Raw genomic sequence first — 26920 nt, 5'->3', positions numbered from 1 at the left:
TACCTTTCACTGCTCCCCTGGTGCCACTGGAATTGGTCTCCCATCCTCAATCCCTGGTCTTCTTCCGCATTCTGGGGGCAGGCACGTCACACTGCACTGAGCCAATCACCAGCCCCAGAGATATGCTGCCTTGACCAGTGATAAGCTGAGCTGCAGTGTAATGTAACTGGCCCGGGCACCAACAAGAAGGCTGGGCCCATTACATCACACTGCCACTTAGCTGATCACCGGCCAAAGTGGGACATCGCTGTGGCCAGCAATTAGCTTAGCGCAGTGTGACGTGTCTGCTGCAAGAATGCGGAAGAAGACAGGGCTGGAGGATGGCAGATTGATTCCAGAGGCACCGGAGGAGTAGTAGGAGGTAAGTAAAGTTAGTCTCAATAAGTCATGCAAAGCTTGGTGAGGGAAAAATAAACAGAAGAAAAAGTGAAAAGTTTTTCTATTATGTAAGGTAGAAAAATAATTTACAATTTCCTAGAAAATAAACATTTTAAAAGTAACTATGAACAGTAGATTAGATATTTTGCATTCAATTGTTTTTCTTTCCCCAGTATGTATTATATCCAGAAATATATCTGTAACCACAGAACATCCTCTATGTCAAGGGGAAAAACGATTTTCTAAACCAACATACTGTAGAAGGGGATTCTTTATGGTAAGAGCAGTGAGAATATGAAACTGTCTGCTAGAGAAAGATCTCATATGGACATGCCACAACAATTGGAAATGTCTAAACTGAGAGGAACAGTACAATGATTTTTTTTCTACCTAAGAAAAAATTGTGCTCCTTTACATTGTGCTCCAAGTAAAACCTAAATAAATACATTTACGGGAGACAATCTGCAAGCAGGACTGCAGACAGGACCAGAAGGAGGACACGTGGTGCCCAAACCTTTAGAGTTGTTAATTAAACACATAACGTTACAACTCTATTAAGGAGTACCTGTCACCAAACTAAACTTTTAATATATTGTTCTTTATGTAATTATAAGACACTTTTCAATTTACTTGCTGTTAAAATTCTCAACCTTTATATGTTGGCTCTGTTCTGTTCCCTGTGCAAGTCAAACAGTCAATTTGCAGAAGTTCAAACTCAGGAAGTGTGTGCAGGGCATGGGGAGGCAGAGCTCTCGCAGGCTTCAATGACATAGCATCTGCTGGGGAACGCCCACTTTCTCCAGCTGGGAGCTCACACAATGTGAGCAAGGGAAAAGGTATGATACAGAGCTTTTTAAAGCTCGGAAATTTTTTTTAAAGGCAGAAGGGGTGTTAGGATTAGTTAGGGAGTATATTCTGAGTTAGTTTACAAAATTTGGTTTGATGACAGGTACTCTTTAAAAAAAAGTAATTTAAATAGGCAAATCTCTAACATATTGATTTAAAGAAATTGAAAAGCCATTGTACTTTCAAGCATAACCATAAGAGGTTTTATTATAGGATGGTGGGGTTTCAGTACTTCATGGCATGTGTGAACAGGGAAAATGATTGGAACTTTTGGGGTTATTCTTGTTTATCTCTGTAACTATAGTCATGTGCAAACAGTGACCAAAAAAATAAAATATATATATATATATAGCAACAGATATATATATATTGTGACGATCCGTCTTGGGGATTAGCTCTGGGATCGTCCTGGACTACGCCACAGGATGCGTTTCTTCTCAATAAACCAGCAAACAAATGCTTATAATGCAAATCTGGCACCTTGCCAGTTTTATTAGACAGGTTGCAGGGAAATAAATAAACAAAAAGCAGGAACAAACAAAATCCTAGACCGTCTGGTCACTGACTAAACAGATCAGCTTGTCCTGACTAACAACCGCTGAGCTTCCCTCAGCCGGTTAAACATATGTCCCCTGCAACCTTCTACTCACAATTCATGCCACTCTCTTTGAGCCACTCATAGCTCGGGCTGTGTACTCCTCAGCAGGCTCTGTCTCTTCCCTACAGCCCACATGCTGTCTCCTAGGAAGAGCCCACATTAGACTGAGTCTCCATCTCATATACACCTCCCTTCCCTCCTGCCTCATTACTTAAGAAGCAGGTGAGAGCTTCTGCAGGGTGAGCCAAGGAAATACACCCTTTCCTTGCCACACTGCCACAATATATATATATATATATATATATATATATATATATCATCTACTGTGTATAAATAATTATCTGGACATTTGTCTGTACTTGTTAACATGTTTCATTCTTACAGACAGGATAAAATTGGGGAAGTATTCAGCAATGAGGTGAAGCCGGCTGGCCCATGTCCAGCTGTGTAATTCCCTTAGATAACCAGGACGCCCATGTGATGCCATTACTGGCACTTGTATTTGTCTGCGCTTTTGCCCTGGAATGTCTGGCAGACCCTAGGGGGTAGAGGTGAGTTTCAGGAAAAAATAAAAATATTTCTATTCTTAAGAAAAGCCACATGTTGCTTAACTTGACCTCAAGCATTTACATCTAATATCACAAGGAATCCTAAACAGTACCGTCTGTATTGTTTTTCTTTTCGTTTCATGTAATCATTTCCTTCAGAGAATGTTAGTTTTTGTTAGAATATATTTCTGCTGCTATTATCTCCGCACATATCCTGCCAGACTATGAACCGTGTACCGGGATTTAGATAAGCTAGGAATGAAAAGCACACATGTGAATAATGCTGTAATATATCCATCACAAAGAAGACACTTTTCCTTATATAGAGCACATGAGAGAAAGAAGAACATTTTTGACATACTTTTACTTTCTGGATCTCTACTTACTAATTCTGTGTCACATAACACTGAACAAGAAGGTATGCATATCCAGATAGTATGTATTAGTATGGTAGACTTATTTCATGGACTGGACAAAAAAACCTATATAATGATGAAGATGAGGATGTCTTTAAACATAGATAGTGTCTCTGTACTTAAAGAGGGGTAGAATAGTGAATGTTTGATCACTGGGGTCTGATAACTGGGACCCCCATGGTCATGAGAACGGAGGTTTTGAGCAGGGCCAATTCTAGCTTTTCTGCTGCATGAGGGGATAACTGGAATGGCACCTCCCTGTCCCCATTGAAAAAGCATGCAAAATATATCGGTAGCACATGACAGTACCAACAAAATATACTACACCTTTATACAATTCCCAGTCCTGACTGCCTTGCATTCCGCATCTGTGTCCATAATTCATTTGCAGGTCATAGAGTCAGTGGATAGGGGAGTGGTGTATAGCAGAAGATGCTACATAGTATGATTTACCACCCTTCATGGAACATGCTACCCCTGAGGAGCTACATATCACAGATATGGCCCTGGAGTGGTGATCCCAGGTGCGCGCTACTGTTCCATACAATGTTTATGGGACTAATGGAGTTTGCACGTTGAGACTGATGGAGATAGTAATCTGACTTTAGACCCTCCGTGGTGAATTGAAATACCCTTTTTAGAGTACCCAGAAGGAAACCCTTGCACTATTGTGTAAAATAAGTCATTTGTTCAACCACAACAGTCTGTCATTCCAGAGGTGATCTCTTCTTACAAATCCCTTTAATAACTTTAAACCAATCACTTCAGCTAGGTCAGCACTACATTAGATCCCTGAGTGGGATTGTTTTTTAAATCCCATTCCTTCCTGGTCCCACTGAATTTCTGACCATTACTGCCTGCTCCCGTAACATGTGTGTCCAATCTCGCCTGCATCTGCAAACATTTTCTCACAGCTTTTAGAAATAGTACCCCATTTGCCATTTCGTTACCCCATGCCATTTCAATACCCCATACCATTTAGTTACCCCATGCCATTTCATTACCCCATACCATTTCGTTACCCCATGCCATTTCATTACCCCATGCCATTTCGTTACCCCATACCATTTAGTTACTCCATGCCATTTCATTACCCCATGCCATTTCGTTACCCCATGCCATTTCGTTACCCCATACCATTTAGTTACCCCATGCCATTTCATTACCCCATGCCATTTCGTTACCCCATGCCATTTCATTACCCCATGCCATTTCATTACCCCATGCCATTTCATTACCCCATACCATTTTGTTACCCCATGCCATTTCATTACCCCATACCATTTTGTTACCCCATGCCATTTCATTACCCCATGCCATTTCGTTACCCCATGCCATTTCATTATCCCATGCCATTTCATTACCCCATGCCATTTCATTACCCCATACCATTTAGTTACTGTCACGATGCCGGCTGGCAGGTGGTGGATCCTCTGTGCCAGAGAGGGATGGCGAGGACCGCGCTAGTGGACCGGTTCTAAGCCACTACAGGTTTTCACCAGAGCCCGCCGCAAAGCGGGATGGTCTTGCAGCGGCGGTAGTGACCAGGTCGTATCCACTAGCAACGGCTCACCTCTCTGGCTGCTGAAGATGCTGAAGATAGGCGCGGTACAAGGGAGTAGGCAGAAGCAAGGTCGGACGTAGCAGAAGGTCGGGGGCAGGCGGCAAGGATCGTAGTCAGGGGCAACGGCAGGAGGTCAGGAACACGGACTAGGAACAGACAAGGGAACGCTTTCACTAGGCACAAGTGCAACAAGATCCGGCCAGGGAGTGCAAGGGAGGAGACTAGATATAGCCCGGGAACAGGTGGGAACCAATTAAGCTAATTGGGAAGATTGGGCCAGGCACCATCATTGGTGCACTGGCCCTTTAAATCGCAGAGACCCGGCGCGCGCGCGCCCTAGGGAGCGGGGCCGCGCGCGCCGGGACAGGACCGAGGGAGAGCGAGTCAGGTACGGGGGCCGGGGTGCGCATCGCGAGCGGGCGCTATCCGCATCGCGAATCGCATCCCGGCTGAAGGCGGGACCGCAGCGCACCCGGTCAGTGGATCTGACCGGGGCGCTGCAACAACGAAGATGAGGCGAGCGCTCCGGGGAGGAACGGGGACCCGGAGCGCTCGGCGTAACAGTACCCCCCCCCTTGGGTCTCCCCCTCTTCTTGGGGCCAAAGAACCTGAGGAAAAAAAACTCAATTTTTCCGTGATGAGGTCCGATGCAAATTAGGAGGGGTTCTGTGTGGAAACGTACGAGACAGTCCAATCTTTTATTGTAAAAACAATAGATGTAGAGGGGTCTGGCGAGACTGGTCACAGGAACGTAGAACCTGTTGATGAGAGAGGCCAAAAAAAATTTTCCTGCAGATCCGGAATCCAAGAAGAGCATAGTAGAGAAGGAGAAGGTAGAGGCAGATATCCGCACAGGCACAGTAAGGCGTGGAGAAGCAGAGTTGACATCAAGAACTGTGTCACCTTCGTGCGGAGTCAGCGTACGTCTTTCCAGGCGGGGAGGACGGATAGGACAATCCTTCAGGAAGTGTTCGGTACCGGCATAGTACAGGCAAAGATTCTCCATGCGGCGTCGTGTCCTCTCTTGAGGTGTCAAGCAAGACCGGTCAACTTGCATAGCCTCCGCGGCGGGAAGCACAGGAACAGATTGCAGAGGACCAGAGGAGAGAGGAGCCGGAGAGAAAAAACGCTTCGTGCGAACAAAGTCCATATCCAGGCGGAGCTCCAGACGCCATCCGGAAGAACGCATGTCAATGCGAGTGGCTAGATGAATGAGTTCATGTAGGTCAGCAGGAGTCTCTCGTGCGGCCAGAACATCTTTAATGTTGCTGGATAGGCCTTTTTTAAAGGTCGCGCAGAGAATCTCACTATTCCAGGACAACTCGTAAGCAAGAGCACGGAACTGAATGGCGTACTCGCCAACGGAAGAAACACCCTGGGCCAGGTTCAGCAGGGCAATCTCGGCTGAAGAAGCTCGGGCAGGTTCCTCAAAGACACTTCGAATTTCCGAGAAGAAGGAGTGTACAGAGGCAGTGACGGGGTCATTGCGGTCCCAGAGCGGTGCGGCCCATGACAGGGCTTTTCCAGACAGAAGGCAGAACACGAAAGCCACCTTAGACCTTTCAGTAGGAAACTGGTCCGACATCATCTCCAAGTGCTGGGAACATTGCGAAAGAAAGCCACGGCAATACTTAGAGTCCCCATTAAATTTGTCCGGCAAGGACAGGCGGAGGCTAGGAGTGGCCACTCGCTGCGGAGGAGGTGCAGGAGCTGGCGGAGGAGAAGATTGCTGGAGAAGTTGCGACTGAAGTTGGTGCGAAATGGTGGACATTTCCGACAGCTGACGGGTTAGAAGGGCGATCTGTCGGGCTTGCTGGGCGGCCACCGTGGTGAGGTCAGCGACAACTGGCAGAGGAACTTCAGCGGGATCCATGGCCGGATCTACTGTCACGATGTCGGCTGGCAGGTGGTGGATCCTCTGTGCCAGAGAGGGATGGCGAGGACCGCGCTAGTGGACCGGTTCTAAGCCACTACAGGTTTTCACCAGAGCCCGCCGCAAAGCGGGATGGTCTTGCAGCGGCGGTAGTGACCAGGTCGTATCCACTAGCAACGGCTCACCTCTCTGGCTGCTGAAGATGCTGAAGATAGGCGCGGTACAAGGGAGTAGGCAGAAGCAAGGTCGGACGTAGCAGAAGGTCGGGGGCAGGCGGCAAGGATCGTAGTCAGGGGCAACGGCAGGAGGTCAGGAACACGGACTAGGAACAGACAAGGGAACGCTTTCACTAGGCACAAGTGCAACAAGATCCGGCCAGGGAGTGCAAGGGAGGAGACTAGATATAGCCCGGGAACAGGTGGGAACCAATTAAGCTAATTGGGAAGATTGGGCCAGGCACCATCATTGGTGCACTGGCCCTTTAAATCGCAGAGACCCGGCGCGCGCGCGCCCTAGGGAGCGGGGCCGCGCACGCCGGGACAGGACCGAGGGAGAGCGAGTCAGGTACGGGGGCCGGGGTGCGCATCGCGAGCGGGCGCTATCCGCATCGCGAATCGCATCCCGGCTGAAGGCGGGACCGCAGCGCACCCGGTCAGTGGATCTGACCGGGGCGCTGCAACAACGAAGATGAGGCGAGCGCTCCGGGGAGGAACGGGGACCCGGAGCGCTCGGCGTAACAGTTACCCCATGCCATTTCATTACCCCATGCCATTTCGTTACCCCATGCCATTTCGTTACCCCATGCCATTTCGTTACCCCATGCCATTTCATTACCCCATGCCATTTCATTACCCCATACCATTTTGTTACCCCATGCCATTTCATTACCCATACCATTTCGTTACCCCATGCCATTTCATTACCCCATACCATTTTGCTACCCCATGCCATTTCGTTACCCCATGCCATTTTGTTACCCCATGCCATTTCATTACCCCATGCCATTTCATTACCCCATACCATTTTGTTACCCCATGCCATTTCATTACCCATACCATTTCATTACCCCATGCCATTTCATTACCCCATACCATTTTGCTACCCCATGCCATTTCGTTACCCCATGCCATTTCATTACCCCATGCCAATTCATTACCCCATACCATTTCGTTACCCCATGCCATTTCGTTACCCCATACCATTTCGTTACCCCATGCCATTTCATAACCCCATGCCATTTCGTTACCCCATGCCATTTCATCACCCCCTTGTGCCATTTCATCACCCTCTCGTGTCATTTCATCAGTCCCCTATGGCATTTCAGAGGTTTGCGGGACCGTGCAGGATTTTGCAATGCGATTTTGGATGTTCAGTGACTGCCTGCTCCCGCCTGCAAGTTTTTTTTTATTGGGCCCTTTGGGATCCGAATCCGAGTGCAGAGCTTTACACTACATTATATCCTCAAATATGGAAGCTTCATTAAGCCTGGAGAGCTCTATTGTTCTTTATTACATCAAGGACGAGGAGCTGTAGCAAGTGCTTTCATCACTATCTCTATGTAGAGTATTTACACTGTGATCAAAGACTGCATGAATTGTGACGCTGTATTCACATTTGACAATGGAAATGTTTCCATGTATCACTGCTTTTTGTGTGTAGTTGAATCATGCTTCATCCTGTTTTCTTTCTTTCCCAACAAACTACATTAGCTTTATTGTTAAATAGGCTGATGTATTTCCTGTGTTTTAATCCTGTTAGTCTAAATCATGTTCCATATCCTGCAGAATCATGACTGTGCGGCCATTTTCCACCAATAACTCATTGTTACCAGATGGCCATCATTTATATTTAACACACTAAAATGAGATTTACAGGGATGCTGCAGAAACCATTTATACGTGAAAAGTATTACATGATGCATCTAGTTCAAGGCTTCTTTGTATGGTGAGCCATAACAGTAGTCATTTGGCTTTGGCTTACATAAGTATTTGTATTTATGATTTTTTTTTTTTTAAATATGGACTGAAATGGACTGATATGAATATATGGACAGAACTAATATAAAAAAGAAAAAAAAACTTTTCAATACTACATAGTGGCAATGAGGGAAAGATGGGACAAGCTGAGTAGAAAGTACTGTGTGATAGCCTGGGGGTGTAGGGTATAGGGAGTGCAGCTGTGCGGTTATTAAAGGGTGCTTGTTAACCCTTGCTATTCGTGACGCCAGGGTGGGGGCTCCTCAGTAATGCTTGTCCTACCGCCACCCTTCCCAAGAGTGATAGGGAGGTAGATAATAATAGAATGTCCACAACCGGAGAGTTTTCTGAAACAGGTATAAATTTTACTGAAGATTTTCTGCAAGCTTCAATAATGGAACAGTCTCTATGCATACAACTGCTTTCTTTGGAGATTGACAAAGGTTGGGACTTTAGCAAGTCCACTGGATTTAGGGGATTAGTTGCGATCCAGTAGTCATGCTAGCTTTAGCGGGGGTAGTTTAGAACTCACGGTTTTAGTTCTGCTGAGGCCGGTAGGTTTTTCAGGCCTAGCGTGTCTTTGCAAGTTGCGCAGATCCGTCCTGCTAGTCCGTCATCCACGATAGCAACAACCCAAGAGAGCGATAATTGGCTACAGCTCCCTTATATGGGCAGGGGCTGGACTAGTGCTAATTGGTCCATACTGATGTCAATCCCCATTACAAAGATTTGTGGGTAACACATGACCTAAGGACCTCCTAAGGTCCTCCAACATACCATAGAGGATATTAACATGGTCACATGACCGAAGGTCCTGCGTCGCTAAACAAGGTAAGTACTATACATTATCATAGATATATACTATTACTAAATATATACATGTACTAACATTAGACAATTAGACTTGAGAAGAGGTGACTAGGGGCTGTCCCACCTGAGGGACCCTACCTGAGCGTAGTTACTCTGACTTTGGGGACCTCTACACTAGGTACGGTATGCAATACAGTACCGGGACACCACAACTGTGTTTTAGTTTATGTGTTTGTTGGTTTGAGGTGCAAATCATAAAAACTGGGCTACTGATAGAACCATAGATTTGTGAAGGAGGGATTAATACTTTGTATATACACTGTATCTAGGAATATTGGGAGAGATTCATCAAAACTTGTACAGAGGAAAAGTCAACCAGTTGCCCTTAGCAACCAATCAGATTACTTCTTTCATTTTTGAAAAGGCCTTTGAAAAATAAAAGAAGCAATCTGATTGGTTTTCTTTATTTAGTATCAGCTGTTTTATTGTGTGTGCATGTTTTTTGCATGTTGTTTTTACATGGTGCTGGTGGTGATATATTTTTTAACTGAGCTACTGAAGACTGGAAATGCTGTCAACTTAACCCCTTAAGGACGCAGCCCTTTTTCACCTTAAGAACTGAGCCCTTTTTCGCAATTCTGACCACCGTCGCTTTACGCATTAATAACTCTAAAATGCTTTTACCGAATACTCTGATTCTGAGATTGTTTTTTCGTGACATATTCTACTTTATTTTGGTGGTAAATTTTCGTCGTTACTTGCATCCTTTTTTGGTGAAAAATCCCAACATTTTATGAAATTTTTAGAAAATTTAGCATTTTTCTAACTTTGAAGCTCTCTACTTGTAAGGAAAATTGATATTCCAAATAAATTTTATTTTTCTTCACAAATACAATGGGGGGCATTTACTAAGGGGTTTAGTCATTTTTTTCTTACTATTTTTGGCGCAAAATTGTCGCAATTGCGCCTACCCTATAAATTGTGCGACTTTCCCTAGCAAGAGCTAGAAAGTCAAAAAAAAAATTCCCGCTTAATTTACGCAAGTTTTCAGTTTTTACTTGCAGTGGTCAGGAATTTATTAACTGAGACAGTCGCAGTTGCGCAATAAACTGTCGCAACGGCCATAAAAATTGACTAAATTTACTCCAGCTCCAACATGGAGCAGGAAAAGCTACTGCCGCCCGGGCTCCGACATACTTTCTCCCCGCTACCCTCACTGCGCTACCGGGACACTACAGTGATTTACATCCCCCCCTCTCACCTGCCAGCGCCACACAACTCCCATCTGTCTGCTGTTGCAAGACTACAAGTCCCAGCATGGCCTTACAGTGAGGACACGCTGGGAGTTGTAGTCTTGCAGCAGCGGGAGCTGAGCGGCGTGGGCGGGAGACAAGGGGGGGGGGGTAGCGGGGAGACCGTATGAGGAGCCCGGGCGGGAGACAAGGGGGGGGGGGGTAGCGGGGAGACCGTATGAGGAGCCCGGGCGGGAGACAAGGGGGGTAGCGGGGAGACCGTATGAGGAGCCCGGGCGGGAGACAAGGGGGGTAGCGGGGAGACCGTATGAGGAGCCCGGGCGGCTGCACTGTAATGTCAGCCCGGGCTCCTGCCCTGAGAGCCATAGGCTTTGGCTGTCAGGGCATGCTGAGTGTTGTAGTTTTGCAACAGCTGGAGGGCCACAGTTTGCAGACCACTGGTGTGTGGTCTGTAAACTGTAGTCCTCCAGCTGTTGCAAAACTAAACAGCTGAAGGGGACCGGCGAAGAAGTTCACTTACCCTTCCGAGGCTCCAGCGACGATCGCTGACGGAGATCGTCGCGCGGCACTGTCGCGCGGCAGTATCGCGCGGCAGTGTCGTGCAGCGCTGGATCCTACGGAAGCCGGTAAGTTGCGCAAGCTTCCCAACCAGGGTGCCTCCAAATGTTGCAAGACTACAACTCCCAGCATGCCTGGACACACTTTGGCTGTCCGGGCATGCTGGGAGTTGTAGTTTTGCAACAGCTGGAGGCACCCTTGCTGGGAAACACTGGCCTAAAACAGTGTTTCCCAACCAGGGTGCCTCCAGATGTTGCAAGACTACAACTCCCAGCATGCCTGGACAGCCATTGGCTGTCCGGGCATGCTGGGAGTTGTAGTTTTGCAACAGCTGGAGGCACCCTTGTTGGGAAACACTGGCCTAAAACAGTGTTTCCCAACCAGGGTGCCAACAGATGTTGCAAGACTACAACTCCCAGCATGCCTGGACAGCCATTGGCTGTCCAGGCATGCTGGGAGTTGTAGTTTTGCAACAGCTGGAGGCATCCTGGTTGGGAAACACTGTTTTAGGCCAGTGTTTCCCAGCCAGGTTGCCTCCAGATGTTGCAAAACTACAACTCCCAGCATGCGAGACAGCCTTTGACTGTCCGGGCATGCTGGGAGTTGTAGTTTTGCAACAGCTGGAGGCACCCTTGCTGGGAAACACTGGCCTAAAACAGTGTTTCCCAACCAGGGTGCCTCCAGATGTTGCAAGACTACAACTCCCAGCATGCCTGGACAGCCATTGGCTGTCCGGGCATGCTGGGAGTTGTAGTTTTGCAACAGCTGGAGGCACCCTTGTTGGGAAACACTGGCCTAAAACAGTGTTTCCCAACCAGGGTGCCAACAGATGTTGCAAGACTACAACTCCCAGCATGCCTGGACAGCCATTGGCTGTCCAGGCATGCTGGGAGTTGTAGTTTTGCAACAGCTGGAGGGCCACAGTTTGCAGACCCCTGGTTTGTGATCTGTAAACTGTAGTCCTCCAGCTGTTGCAAAACTAAACAGCTGAAGGGGACCGGCGAAGAAGTTCACTTACCCTTCCGAGGCTCCAGCGACGATCGCTGTCGGAGATCGTCGCGCGGCAGTGTCGCGCGGCAGTGTCGTGCGGCAGTGTCGTGCAGCGCTGGATCCTACGGAAGCCGGTAAGTTGCGCAGGCTTCCCAACCAGGGTGCCTCCAGTTGTTGCAAGACTACAACTCCCAGCATGCCTGGACAGCCTTTGACTGTCCAGGCATGCTGGGGCTTGTAGTTTTGCAACATCTGGAGGCACCCTGGTTGGGAAACACTGTTTTAGGCCAGTGTTTCCCAACCAGGGTGCCTCCAGATGTTGCAAGACTACAACTCCCAGCATGCCTGGACAGCCTTTGACTGTCCAGGCATGCTGGGGCTTGTAGTTTTGCAACATCTGGAGGCATCCTGGTTGGGAAACACTGTTTTAGGCCAGTGTTTCCCAGCCAGGTTGCCTCCAGATGTTGCAAAACTACAACTCCCAGCATGCGAGACAGCCTTTGACTGTCCAGGCATGCTGGGGCTTGTAGTTTTGCAACATCTGGAGGCACCCTGGTTGGGAAACACTGGCCTAAAACAGTGTTTCCCAACCAGGGTGCCTCCAGATGTTGCAAAACTACAAGTCCCAGGTTGGGAAACACTGTGCCCGGCCTCCGCCCCACCTTACTGTAAGGGCATGCTGGGAGTTGTAGCCCTGCAGCTGGGGGCAGGGGACAAGCTTGTCACTTGGCCACACATCTCCTGCACCACACAACTACAACTCCCAGCATGTCCTTTTTTTTTGTTTTCTTCTCATTTCAGATCCGTTTATCCTGTGGACTCCTTCGGATTCGGTGGACTACTTCGATGACCAGCGTTTTTCTTTGTTTGATTTTAATAAAATGGTTAACGAGGGCTTGTGGGGGAGTGTTTTTTGTAATAAAAAATTTTTAAAACCTGTTGTGTTTTTTTCTTACTTTACTAGACAGGCTTAGTAGTGGAAGCTGTCTTATAGACAGAGTCCATTACTAACCTGGGCTTAGCGCTAGCCACAAAAACAGCTAGCGCTAACCCCCTATTATTACCCCGGTACCCAACGCCACAGGGGTGCCGGGAAGAGCCGGTACCAACAGGCCTGGAGCGTCAAAAATGGCGCTCCTGGGCCTAGGCGGTAACAGGCTGGTGTTATTTAGGCTGGGGAGGGCCAGTAACAATGGTCCTCGCCCACCCTGGGAACGTCAGGCTGTTACTGTTTGGTTGGTATTTGGCTGAGAATGAAAATAGGGGGGACCCTATGCGTTTTTTTTTTTTAAATAAATAATTAAATATATTAAAAAAACGCATAGGGTCCCCCTATTTTTATTCTCAACCAAATACCAACCAAACAGTAACAGCCTGACGTTACCAGGGTGGGCGAGGACCATTGTTACTGGCCCTCCCCAACCTAAATAACGCCAGCCTGTTACCGCCTAGGCTCAGGAGCGCCATTTTTGACGCTCCGGGCCTGTTGGTACCGGCTCTTCCCGGCACCCCTGTGGTGTTGGGTACCGGGGTAATAATTGGGGGTTAGCGCTAGCTGTTTTTGTGGCTAACGCTAAGCCCGGTGTCACGATGCCGGCTGGCAGGTAGTGGATCCTCTGTGCCAGAGAGGGATTGGCGTGGACCGTGCTAGAGGATCGGTTCTAAGTCACTACTGGTTTTCACCAGAGCCCGCCGCAAAGCGGGATGGTCTTGCTGCGGCGGTAGTGACCAGGTCGTATCCCCTAGCAACGGCTCAACCTCTCTGGCTGCTGAAGATAGGCGCGGTACAAGGGAGTAGACAGAAGCAAGGTCGGACGTAGCAGAAGGTCGGGGCAGGCAGCAAGGATCGTAGTCAGGGGCAACGGCAGAAGGTCTGGAATCACAGGCAAGGAACACACAAGGAACGCTTTCACTGGCACTAGGGCAACAAGATCCGGCGAGGGAGTGAAGGGGAAGTGAGGTGATATAGGGAAGTGCACAGGTGTAAACACTAATTGGAACCACTGCACCAATCAGCGGTGCAGTGGCCCTTTAAATCGCAAAGACCCGGCGCGCGCGCGCCCTAGGGAGCGGGGCCGCGCGCGCCGGGACAGAACTGACGGGGAGCGAGTAAGGTACGGGAGCCGGGGTGCGCATCGCGAGCGGGCGCTACCCGCATCGCGAATCGCATCCCGGCCGGAGGTGGTAACGCAGCGCCCCGGGTCCGTGGAACCGACCGGGGCGCTGCAGTGAGGGAAGTGTAGCGAGCGCTCCGGGGAGGAGCGGGGACCCGGAGCGCTCGGCGTAACAGTACCCCCCCCCTTGGGTCTCCCCCTCTTCTTGGGGCCTGAGAACCTGAGGATCAGACTTTTGTCCAGGATATTGTCCTCAGGTTCCCAGGACCTCTCTTCTGGACCACAACCCTCCCAATCCACTAAAAAAAAAGTTCTTCCCCTGACCTTTTTAGAGGCCAAAATCTCTTTGACAGAGAAGATGTCCGAGGAGCCGGAAACAGGAGTGGGAGGAACAGATTTAGGAGAAAAACGGTTGAGGATGAGAGGTTTAAGAAGAGAGACGTGAAAGGCATTAGGGATACGAAGAGAAGGAGGAAGAAGAAGTTTGTAAGAGACAGGATTAATTTGACACAAAACTTTAAAAGGACCAAGATAGCGTGGTCCCAACTTATAGCTCGGGACACGGAAACGGACATATTTAGCGGAGAGCCATACCTTGTCTCCAGGGGAAAAAATGGGAGGAGCTCTTCTTTTCTTATCTGCGAATCTCTTCATGCGAGAAGAAGCCTGTAAGAGAGAATTTTGGGTCTCTTTCCATATGGTGGAAAGATCACGAGAAATTTCATCCACAGCGGGCAGACCAGAGGGCAAGGGGGTAGGGAGGGGGGGAAGAGGGTGACGGCCGTACACCACGAAAAACGGAGATTTGGAGGAAGATTCAGAGATTCTGAAATTATACGAGAATTCGGCCCAAGGTAGAAGATCTGCCCAGTCATCCTGGCGGGAGGAAACAAAATGTCGTAAATAGTCACCCAAGATCTGGTTAATTCTCTCTACTTGTCCATTGGATTGAGGATGGTATGCAGAAGAAAAATTTAATTTAATCTTGAGTTGTTTACAGAGAGCCCTCCAGAATTTAGACACAAATTGGACGCCTCTATCCGAGACGATCTGTGTAGGCAACCCGTGAAGACGAAAAATGTGTACAAAAAATTGTTTAGCCAACTGAGGCGCTGAAGGAAGGCCAGGAAGAGGGATGAAATGTGCCATTTTGGAGAATCGATCAACGACCACCCAAATAACAGTGTTGCCATGGGATGGGGGTAAGTCAGTAATAAAATCCATACCAATCAGAGACCAAGGTTGTTCGGGGACAGGTAGAGGATGAAGAAAACCAGCGGGCTTCTGGCGAGGAGTCTTATCCCGGGCACAGATAGTGCAGGCTCGCACAAAGTCCACCACATCAGTCTCTAGAGTCGGCCACCAATAGAAGCGAGAGATGAGTTGCACAGATTTCTTGATGCCCGCATGACCTGCGAGATGGGAGGAGTGACCCCATTTGAGGATCCCAAGGCGTTGGCGTGGAGAAACAAAGGTCTTTCCTGGAGGAGTTTGCCTGATGGAGGCTGGAGAAGTGGAAATCAGGCAGTCAGGAGGAATGATGTGTTGAGGAGAGAGTTCAATTTCAGAGGCATCTGAGGAACGAGAGAGAGCATCGGCCCTAATGTTTTTATCAGCAGGCCGAAAGTGAATTTCAAAATTAAATCGGGCAAAGAACAGAGACCACCTGGCCTGACGAGGATTCAGCCGTTGGGCAGACTGGAGGTAGGAGAGGTTCTTGTGATCGGTGTAAATAATAACTGGAAATCTTGATCCCTCCAGCAGATGCCTCCATTCCTCAAGTGCTAATTTAATGGCTAGAAGCTCTCGATCCCCGATGGAGTAGTTCCTCTCCGCCGGAGAGAAGGTCCTGGAAAAAAAACCACAAGTAACAGCATGCCCGGAAGAGTTTTTTTGTAGAAGGACAGCTCCAGCTCCCACTGAGGAGGCATCAACCTCCAATAGGAAGGGTTTAGATGGGTCAGGTCTGGAGAGCACGGGAGCCGAAGAAAAGGCAGACTTGAGTCGTTTAAAGGCGTCTTCCGCTTGAGGAGGCCAGGACTTGGGATCGGCATTTTTTTTTGTTAAAGCCACAATAGGAGCCACAATGGTAGAAAAATGTGGAATAAATTGCCTGTAATAATTGGCGAACCCCAAAAAACGTTGGATGGCACGGAGTCCGGAGGGGCGTGGCCAATCTAAGACGGCAGAGAGTTTATCTGGGTCCATTTGTAGTCCCTGGCCAGAGACCAAGTATCCTAGAAAAGGAAGAGATTGGCATTCAAACAGACATTTCTCTATTTTGGCATAGAGTTGATTATCACGAAGTCTCTGAAGAACCATACGGACATGCTGGCGGTGTTCTTCTAGATTGGCAGAAAAAATCAGGATATCGTCCAGATATACAACAACACAGGAGTATAGTAGATCACGAAAAATTTCATTAACAAAGTCTTGGAAGACGGCAGGGGCGTTGCATAGACCAAAGGGCATGACCAGATACTCAAAGTGTCCATCTCTGGTGTTAAATGCCGTTTTCCATTCATCCCCCTCTCTGATGCGGATGAGATTATAAGCACCTCTTAAGTCCAGTTTGGTAAAAATATGGGCACCTTGGAGACGATCAAAGAGTTCAGAGATGAGGGGTAGGGGGTAGCGGTTCTTAACCGTGATTTTATTAAGACCGCGGTAGTCAATGCAAGGACGTAGAGAGCCATCTTTTTTGGACACAAAGAAAAATCCGGCTCCGGCAGGAGAGGAGGATTTACGGATAAAGCCCTTTTTTAAATTTTCTTGGACGTATTCAGACATGGCAAGAGTCTCTGGGACGGACAGAGGATAGATTCTGCCCCGGGGTGGAGTAGTGCCCGGGAGGAGGTCAATGGGACAATCATAAGGCCTGTGAGGAGGTAGAGTCTCAGCTTGTTTTTTGCAAAAAACGTCCGCAAAGTCCATATAGGCCTTAGGGAGACCGGTTACATGAGGAAGCACAGGGACACGGCAAGGTTTACTGGGAACCGGTTTTAAGCAGTCCTTGGAACAAGAGGGCCCCCAACTCTTGATCTCCCCAGTGGACCAATCCAGAATTGGGGAATGGAGTTGAAGCCAGGGAAGTCCAAGAAGGATTTCAGAAGTGCAATTGGGGAGGACCAACAGTTCAATCCTCTCGTGATGAGATCCGATGCACATTAGAAGGGGCTCCGTGCGGAAACGTATAGTACAGTCCAATCTTTCATTGTTTACACAATTGATGTAGAGGGGTCTGGCGAGACTGGTCACCGGGATGTTGAACTTGTTGACGAGAGAGGCTAAGATGAAATTTCCTGCAGATCCAGAGTCCAAGAAGGCCACAGCAGAGAAGGAGAAGGCAGAGGCAGACATCCGCACAGGCACAGTAAGACGTGGAGAAGCAGAGTAGACATCAAGGACTGTCTCACCTTTGTGCGGAGTCAGCGGACGTCTTTCCAGGCGGGGAGGACGGATAGGACAATCCTTCAGGAAGTGTTCGGTACTAGCACAGTACAGGCAGAGATTCTCCATGCGGCGTCGTGTCCTCTCTTGGGGTGTCAGGCGAGACCGGTCGACCTGCATAGCCTCCACGGCGGGAGGCACAGGAACAGATTGCAGGGGACCAGAGGAGAGAGGAGCCGGGGAGAAGAAACGCCTCGTGCGAACAGAGTCCATATCCTGGCGGAGCTCCTGACGCCGTTCGGAAAAACGCATGTCAATGCGAGTGGCAAGATGGATGAGTTCATGTAGGTTAGCAGGGATTTCTCGTGCGGCCAGAACATCTTTAATGTTGCTGGATAGGCCTTTTTTAAAGGTCGCGCAGAGTGCCTCATTATTCCAGGATAATTCTGAAGCAAGGGTACGGAACTGTACGGCATACTCGCCAACGGAAGAATTACCCTGGACCAGGTTCAACAGGGCAGTCTCAGCAGAAGAGGCTCGGGCAGGTTCCTCAAAGACACTTCGAATTTCCGAGAAGAAGGAGTGTACAGAGGCAGTGACGGGGTCATTGCGGTCCCAGAGCGGTGTGGCCCAAGCCAGGGCTTTTCCAGACAGCAGGCTGACTACGAAAGCCACCTTAGACCTTTCAGTGGGGAACTGGTCCGACATCATCTCCAAGTGTAATGAACATTGGGAAAGAAAGCCACGGCAAAACTTAGAGTCCCCATCAAATTTATCCGGCAAGGATAGTCGTATTCCAGAAGCGGCCACTCGCTGCGGAGGAGGTACAGGAGCTGGCGGAGGAGATGATTGCTGGAGCTGTGGTAGTAACTGTTGTAGCATAACAGTCAGTTGAGACAGCTGTTGGCCTTGTTGCGCAATCTGTTGTGACTGCTGGGCGACCACCGTGGTGAGGTCAGCGACAACTGGCAGAGGAACTTCAGCGGGATCCATGGCCGGATCTACTGTCACGATGCCGGCTGGCAGGTAGTGGATCCTCTGTGCCAGAGAGGGATTGGCGTGGACCGTGCTAGAGGATCGGTTCTAAGTCACTACTGGTTTTCACCAGAGCCCGCCGCAAAGCGGGATGGTCTTGCTGCGGCGGTAGTGACCAGGTCGTATCCCCTAGCAACGGCTCAACCTCTCTGGCTGCTGAAGATAGGCGCGGTACAAGGGAGTAGACAGAAGCAAGGTCGGACGTAGCAGAAGGTCGGGGCAGGCAGCAAGGATCGTAGTCAGGGGCAACGGCAGAAGGTCTGGAATCACAGGCAAGGAACACACAAGGAACGCTTTCACTGGCACTAGGGCAACAAGATCCGGCGAGGGAGTGAAGGGGAAGTGAGGTGATATAGGGAAGTGCACAGGTGTAAACACTAATTGGAACCACTGCACCAATCAGCGGTGCAGTGGCCCTTTAAATCGCAAAGACCCGGCGCGCGCGCGCCCTAGGGAGCGGGGCCGCGCGCGCCGGGACAGAACTGACGGGGAGCGAGTAAGGTACGGGAGCCGGGGTGCGCATCGCGAGCGGGCGCTACCCGCATCGCGAATCGCATCCCGGCCGGAGGTGGTAACGCAGCGCCCCGGGTCCGTGGAACCGACCGGGGCGCTGCAGTGAGGGAAGTGTAGCGAGCGCTCCGGGGAGGAGCGGGGACCCGGAGCGCTCGGCGTAACACCCGGCTTAGTATTGGACTCTATAAGACAGCTTCCACTACTAAGCCTGTCTAGTAAAGTAAAATAAAAATAAAACACAACAGGTTTTTAAAAAATTTATTACAAAAAACACTCCCCCACAAGCCCTCGTTAACCATTTTATTAACATCAAGCAAAGAAAAACGCTGGTCATCGAAGTAGTCCACCGAATCCGAAGGAGTCCACAGGATACACAGATCTGTAGAAGAAGTAACCAAAAAAAAAAGTGTAAGTACATTTAGGGAGAAAAAAACTGTGTTAAAAAAATGTAATAAACACACACACACACACACACTAAACGCCGTTTACCACTTCTGAGCCATGACTACAATTTACAGTGATCCCTCAACTTACAATGGCCTCAACATACAATAGTTTCAACATACAATGGTCTTTTCTGGACCATCGTAAGTTGAAACCAGACTCAACATACAATGCTACAGACAGTCCAGATCTGTAAAATGTGTCAATGGCTGGAAGAACCAACCAATCAAAATGGGCATTCACTGGTAAAACCCCTGTATTACTGAAGTGTATGCACTGACTGGTGTCTGGTATTACATGTTCTGTACTCTTTACCTGTATCAGGGTTAGCTGCTCTTTTGGACACCAGGTGAGGGCGACTCCATTACTTGTTTGGGACATTGCCTGTACTGTACAGGACCCCTGAAGAAGCTCCTGTCCTCTACATAGACCAGTGTTTGCCAAGCAGGGTGGCCCCATTTTTTGCAAAACTACATCTCCCAGCATGCCCGGACAGCCTTTGGCTGTCCAGGCATGCTGGGAGTTATAGTTTTGCAACAGCTGGAGGCTCCCTGCTTGGGAAACACTGACATAGACAGTGATTTACAGTTCCCAGCAGATCTTTATTACTTTTATATGTAGGGATTTGCTTTATCTATATCAGTTATCTACTTATTTTTCTTTGTCACTTTTTCCTATTTTGGATGACATTTTGGTGCCTTTAGAACCAATTACCCTGTTTCCATAGAGTTATGGTCTCAACATACAATGGTTTCAACTTACAATGGTTTTCCTGGAACCAATTAATATTGTAACTTGAGGGACCACTGTAGTTATTGAATTATTTAGATGTGGTGAAAAAGCTAAAAAAAAACTCAAAAACAAAAGATCCAGAAGGAAACCAGCAGCCAAACCTATTCAGACAGCAGGAAAAAGGAACAGACTATTTTTTCTACTACATGAAGTAAATTTCCCACTTTTGCCTATGTGTGACAAATTTATTAATGCCGTGCAACAATTTAGTAAATTTGTCGCACATAGTCAAAAATGAAGTAGAAAAAAACAGGGTAAAAACCAGACTACATAGTAAAAGATTAGTAAATGCCCCCCAATATGTCCACTTTATGTTGGCATAATAAAATGGACATATTTTTACTTTTTGAAAAAATTAGAGGGCTTCAAAGTAGAGCAGCAATTTTCAAAAATTTCATGAAAATTGCTAAATCTGAAGGGACAGATGTTACAGAACTACAACTCCCAGCATGTCTGGGCAGTCTAGGCATGCTGAGAGTTGTAGTTTGGCAACATCTGGAGGGCTACCGTTTGGGCACCAGTGTGACAGTGGTTTCCAAACTTTGACAGCCTTTGGCTGTCTGGGCATGCTGGGAGTTGCAGTTTGGCATCCACTAGGAAGGGCAGCAGTAAATATCGCTTGCTGCCCCCTTCCTTCCCCCCCCCCCCACCCCCACCGTTGTTTCCCTACCTGCTCCTGTCTCCAGCGACGAACTGCGGTCCCCACGCCATCTTCTGGCCAGGTACCGGCCTCCATCTTCTCCCCCCGTTCTGCACGACATCCAGGGGTGGGCAGAACGGGGGGCTGCCATAGCAACCCACTGTCCTGTGCTGCCATTGGTCAGAATCAGTTCTGACCAATGGCAGGGGATAGGAGGAGATCGCAGCACTGCGATCTCACTCCTATCCCTCAGGATGATCGGGGCTGTCACTCCGATCATCCCTATTTTCCGGGTGATCGGGTCACCAGAGACCCGATCAGCCCGGAATAGCAGAAAATCGCATGTCTGAATTGACATGCGATTTTCTGCGATCGCCGAAATGGGGGGGATCTCAGCAGGCATCCCGGTCCGGTCCCCAACCAGCTGGCGGTGGGATCCGGAATTCCCACGGGCGTATGCATACGCCCCACGTCCTTAAGGACTCGGGATGCCGGGCGTATGCATACGCCCGGTGTCCTGAAGAGGTTAAAGGGGTATTCCAGTGAAAAACAATTTATTTCATATCAACTGGCTCCAGAAAGTTAAACAGATTTGTAAATTACTTTTATTAAAAAAATCTAATCCTATTACTATCAAAAAATCTTAATCCTACCAGTACTTATCAGTTGCTGAAGTTGAGTAATTCTTTTCTGTCTGACACCAGTGCTCTCTGCTGACACCTCTGAACTGTACAGAGCAGGAGAGGTTTGCTATTTGGATTTGCATCTACTCTGGACAGTTCCTGAGACAGACAGAAGTGTCAGCAGAGAGCACTGTTGTCAGACAGAAAACAATAACTCAACTTCAGCAGCTGATAAGTACTGGTAGGATTAAGATTTTTTTGATAGAAGTAATTTACAAATCTGTTTAACTTTCTGGAGCGAATTTCCAATTGCAAAACTGGGAGAGAGTAAGGACAGAGAGAATACAAAATAACAGCTTTGTGATGGGAACAACTGCCATAGTTAAACAATCAATATATTAAAGGGAACCAATCATCAGACTTTACACTATATAACACGTAGCAATGGGTTATATAGGGTAAAATCTTTATGCTCACCATCCCCAGAGGACGCTCCTGCCCCCAGGGATGGTGAGGATATGACCTTTAAAACTAGTCACCACTGTGCCCATAAGTAGTCCCCTGGGCAGGGAGCTCCTCTCACCTAGTCCTGTTCTTCGGCCACTCCGCTTGATTGATGGGCCGCATCATCTCTGCTCCATCTGTTCAGTGAGCAGAGCGATGACACGGCCCATCAATCAAGTGGAGGGGATGGTGAGGATAAAGATTTTATCCTATAAAACACTTTGCCAAGCATTATATAGGATAAAATCTGATGATTGGTTTCCTTCAAGAATTCAATGCTACTCATTGTACATCAAATAAATGTGAGTTACATTTTGCCCGCTCGCCTATCTCCTTGGACTTATTACTTTGAGGTTCATAACTTAATCAAAATTGTACATGAAATGACTGCACTTGAAGGGTGTTATCCTTGATATATGCCAAGCACATTGGGGTGTTGAGCAGGGATTTTCCCATCTAAAGAAGTTATTCCCTATCCACCAGATAGGTGATAACATGCTGATTAGTGGAGTCCGACTGCTAGGACCCCCACCAATCCCCACAACATGGTCTTAATTGTTCCTGGAATGGTAGGAGCACACCCTCATGCGTGGCCAGCCTTTGATCATAAACTCAGGTAAACTCAGAAACGATCTGCATCCCCATCAAACATAGTGCCTGCCTGTTCTGTGTTGCACTCCATTCATTCTAGAGGAAATTTTCTCGGGATCGGTAGGGGATCCAGTGGTCAGACCCCCACAGACTAGCTTCTTATTCATTATACTGTGGATAAGGGTTACAGATGGAAATACCAGACACAGTCTCTTTAACCAGGTGATCTCTGATGGTCAGTGCGAACACTACATCCTGGCTTGGAAAGACAGGAAAAGTAATTGATCGAGAATAGATGTTGGAGACTTTCATACCGTTATCACATACTGTTCGTTTAGGTGAATAATGGGGGAGATTTACGAAGTCGGCTTAAAGTAAAATTCTCTTTGTACCCTATTCTGGTATAAATATCACAATCACCTTTATGTCTGCTAAAAAATTATAATTTGCTTTCTCTGGTGTTGTATTTTTAAGTTCCACAATAAAATGTCAACACTAGATAGAGATCAACATAACTCTGGTTGTAGGAGTTAAGCACAGTAAGGATTTCATTCTAGAGTACATTGATTTGATAGGCATGGATCTCTCTGCCTCCCCACTGTACTTGCTCCATGAAGGTCAGTCAGATTAATACTGCTCCAGTTATTATGTCACCTAAAAGCTATTTGTAGCATTCATACTAACACACTTTATTCCTTTGTACTGCATTAAAAGCAAATATAACAGAGAAGGTACCCCTATCTCTAAATTCTCCTCTGTATGTTTTCACTCTGTGCAGATTTCACAATATGTCTGTATTGGAATCATATAGGCCTTAATGCCAGCCAAGTAAAACAATCTGGTTTTAGAAACATACAATGTGTTAGAATATCTGGAATACTCTGGCCCTATATTTTTTTTTGAAGGATTATAGGTTGGGAACAGGAGGGCTACTGATCACATGATTTCTTTTCATATGTATGCTATATGCTATGATTAGTTATTTATAATGATTTTACAAAGTATTGAGGAGGATAGGCATACATAGCACATGTCTTGTAACAACATGATTTTAAAGTAAAAGAATTGTGCTCAGGTCTAACTTATTTTAAAAATGGAAAAATAGCAGTCCTACTAGGCTAGGAAGAAAATGTAGAATAAGGCAGAATAAATAGAGATAAATAAGAAAGAAAGGAAGTGTCTGATAATAAGATATAAAATATAATGACATTTATTGAATAATACTGTGAGGTCTGGGGCAGTGCCCTTGCCGCAGACAGCTCACTGAAATAGAATGGTAAGTTAGTTATAAACATTTAAAACATGACTTTGGAATAGTATTGCAATTAAACGGTGGGACAATGGTGGAGGTTTATAGTCCAATGTATGTAATAGGATACGTCCAATAAACGGTTTTTGCAGCACTGGAGGCTCACAGTTACGAGCCCACTGAGTATACTTGTATGCACAGTAGCGTTAAAGATCTATCCTCTATACCCCAACGGCACGGGGACTAAGTACAAGAGGAAAAATAGATCAAAGTCAGGCACTTAGTGCTTCTTACCGACTCCGGCGAAAGCAGTTATATGCGCATAGCAGCACTTAACGGTGATCCGGTTGATGTCTCTCAGCCCTGGCAGCACGGCAACGGTGTAGGAGAGGTGAAGATGTCCGGTACAGATGGTTATTGCGTAGTCCGCTGGAATAGGTAATGTTAGTTTGAAGCGTGTGGCAGCGCTGGAGGTCTTTGGTGTGGGATCCCTCTCTACCCCAAAAGCACAGGGAGAAGCTGAGAGGCCAGTAAAAGACCAATAGTGGTGGACAAATAATCCAAATAGTCCCGACTTCTTGTGCAAAGGCAGTCTTGGACCAGATGCGTTTCAGGGAGCAGCGCCCCCTTTTTCAATGGTGGATATGCAAAGTCTTTGCATATCCACCATTGAAAAAAGGGATGCTGCTCCCCGAAACACGTCTGGTCCAAGACTGCCTTTGCACAAGAAGTCGGGACTATTTTGATTATTTGTCCACCACTATTGGTCTTTTACTGCCCTCTCAGCTTCTCCCTGTGCTATCGGGGTAGAGAGGGATCCCACACCAAAGACCTCCAGCGCTGCCACACGCTACAAACTAACATTACCTATTCCAGCAGACTACGCAATAACCATCTGTACCGGACATCTTCACCTCTCCTACACCGTCCCCGTGCTGCCAGGGCTGAGAGACATCAACCGGATCACCGTTAAGTGCTGCTATGCGCATATAACTGCTTTCGCCGGAGCCGGTAAGAGGCACTAAGTGCCTGACTTTGATCTATTTTCCCTTTTGTACTTTGTCCCCGTGCCCTTGGGGTATAGAGGATAGATCTTTAACGCTACTGTGCATACAAGTATACTCAGTGGGCTCGTAACTGCGAGCCACCAGCGCTGCAAAAACTGTTTATTGGACATATCCTATTACATACATTGGACTATAAACCTCCACCATTGTCCCACCATTTAAGTGCAATACTATTTTAACGTCATGTTTTAAATGTTTATAACTAACCTTTACCATTATATTTTAGTGAGCTGTCTGCGGCAAGGGCCCTGCCCCAGACCTCACAGTATTATTCAATAAATGTAATTATATTTTAGATCTTATTATCAGACACTTCCTTTGTTTCTTATTTATCTCTATTTATTCTGCCTTATTCTAAGTTTTCTTATGAGCCTAGTAGGACTGCTATTTTTTCATTTTTTAAATCAGTATCTATTTGGCACACGGTTATGTGCAACGCAGTATCCTCGGTTTAGGTCTCTTATATTTTACGTAGAGCTCCCACACATTATATTCAGGTCTAACTTAACTTACCTGGTGACACACCCTCATCTAATGAGCACCAATACCCAAAACTACTGTGGTGTCTACAGTTGAGATGTGGATGTAGTGCACAATTCGTGACACCAAGGCAATGTTAAGCTTCACGTTCCAAGGTTAAGATATCTCTTCTGGGCCAAGCATGGGGACAATGATGACTATGATGCTAGGTTACAGAATATTATCTTTACTGAGACAGAGATGTTGTTACAGCCTATACTTTATAGAATTGTGCTGAGGGAAATACTGAGTGAGCCCTGGAAGCCTGTCGGCTTGCTGGGACTTGTAGTTGATAAAAATGCAGACTTGAAATTAATGACAGCCCAGGCTGAATTAGAGACTTTACACTCACTGATTGAAGATTATTTTTCCCCTAAGCTTTGTGCTTACCACCAGGCTTGAACTTCACCTGAACGATGGGGTTTTCCTGAGATTGGCATAGCTGTAGATTTTAGATTTCTTCTCCTTTGGCCTCCTTAGACTTCTCCACACTCCTAGGCTCCTCACACAACACTGACTCCAGAAAGGCCTGGTCCAGAGCATAGTAGAAGAGTAATCCCAGCACTCACCAGATACTTTCAAGCAAAAAGTAGTTTTATTGCATATCCTCAGTGTGAAACAGGACGTGTTTCAGCTCTTTGCCTTCCTCTGTCCTGTTTGACACTGAGGATATGCAATAAAACTACTTTTTGCTTGAAAGTATCTGGTGAGTGCTGGGATTACTCTTCTACTATTCTCCGGACCTGATCCCTCCATGTGCGCTATCAACCACGAAGTGCTGACTTTCATCTTTTCTCCAAAGATAACTGGACTGAACTGAACAGCTCCCACCCCCATACACTATATAGGAATAATGTTGGAGGGCTCCCATTGGGGCATTAGGGTCACCAGGGGGTCACTCTGCTATACTTCCTTAAGAGTACAGTAACATCAACCACGTAAGTGCCGACCTTCATCTTTTCTCCAGAGTGGACTGGACTGAACAGCTTCTCCCCCCCCCCCCCCCCCCCACACTATATAGGAATAATGTTAGGGGGCTCCCATTGGGACATCAGGGTCACCAGGGGGTAACTCTGCAATACTTCCTTAAGAGTACAGTAACCTAATTAATTATAACATAGCAGAGCTATGACACAGGGAGCAGTGCAATGACACAGGCTGTCAATCACACCAAGGGGACGTCACTAAGGTTGTAGCTACAGGACTAGGTAAGTATAGCTCCCTGCCCAATGGGACAGTTGGGCTTACTTACAAACTTCATATCCTCACTATCCCTGGGGCAAAAATGTCCCTCGGAAGGGGGGATAAAGATTTTACCGTACATAACTCGTTGCCAAGCATTATATATGGTAAAATCTAATGCTTGGTTCCCTTTAAGATCATTGTCATACAGTATCAATCTAATCACAAGGTGGTTCATTTTAATAATGTGGATTCCATAGCAAAAGCCCATATAGATGCCATTGAATACCTGCATAGCAATAGGGGTCATGTAAACTAAATGTGATGTGACTGGGGATAGGAAGCCTATGTGAAGGCCCCTACATTTAAACTGCCATCTTGTCCAAGAATGATTTCATTAATTTATGCTAGATACAAATCCCTCTTCCCGGATTCAAAATTGTTGTC

At 47.3% G+C, this 26920-nt stretch overlaps 1 long non-coding RNA gene across 2 annotated transcripts in view; it reads left to right on the top strand.

Annotated features, from left to right (window-relative positions):
- Window positions 1–238: 238 nt before the first annotated feature.
- LOC130369516 (uncharacterized) overlaps window positions 239–26920 on the top strand; it is a 131114-nt gene continuing 104432 nt past the window's right edge. The window contains exon 1 of one of the 2 annotated variants that reach the window (XR_008892798.1): window positions 239–361. This is a non-coding gene — a long non-coding RNA (uncharacterized LOC130369516). Of the gene's footprint in view, window positions 362–2333; window positions 2374–26920 lie in introns of those variants that run through there. The other variant, XR_008892797.1, reaches the window with a different exon arrangement.

This window comes from Hyla sarda, chromosome 4, assembly GCF_029499605.1.
Source record: "Hyla sarda isolate aHylSar1 chromosome 4, aHylSar1.hap1, whole genome shotgun sequence".
Lineage (NCBI taxonomy): Eukaryota > Metazoa > Chordata > Amphibia > Anura > Hylidae > Hyla > Hyla sarda.
Note: the sequence above shows the minus strand (reverse complement) of the source record. Positions and strands in the feature narration are given on the sequence as shown.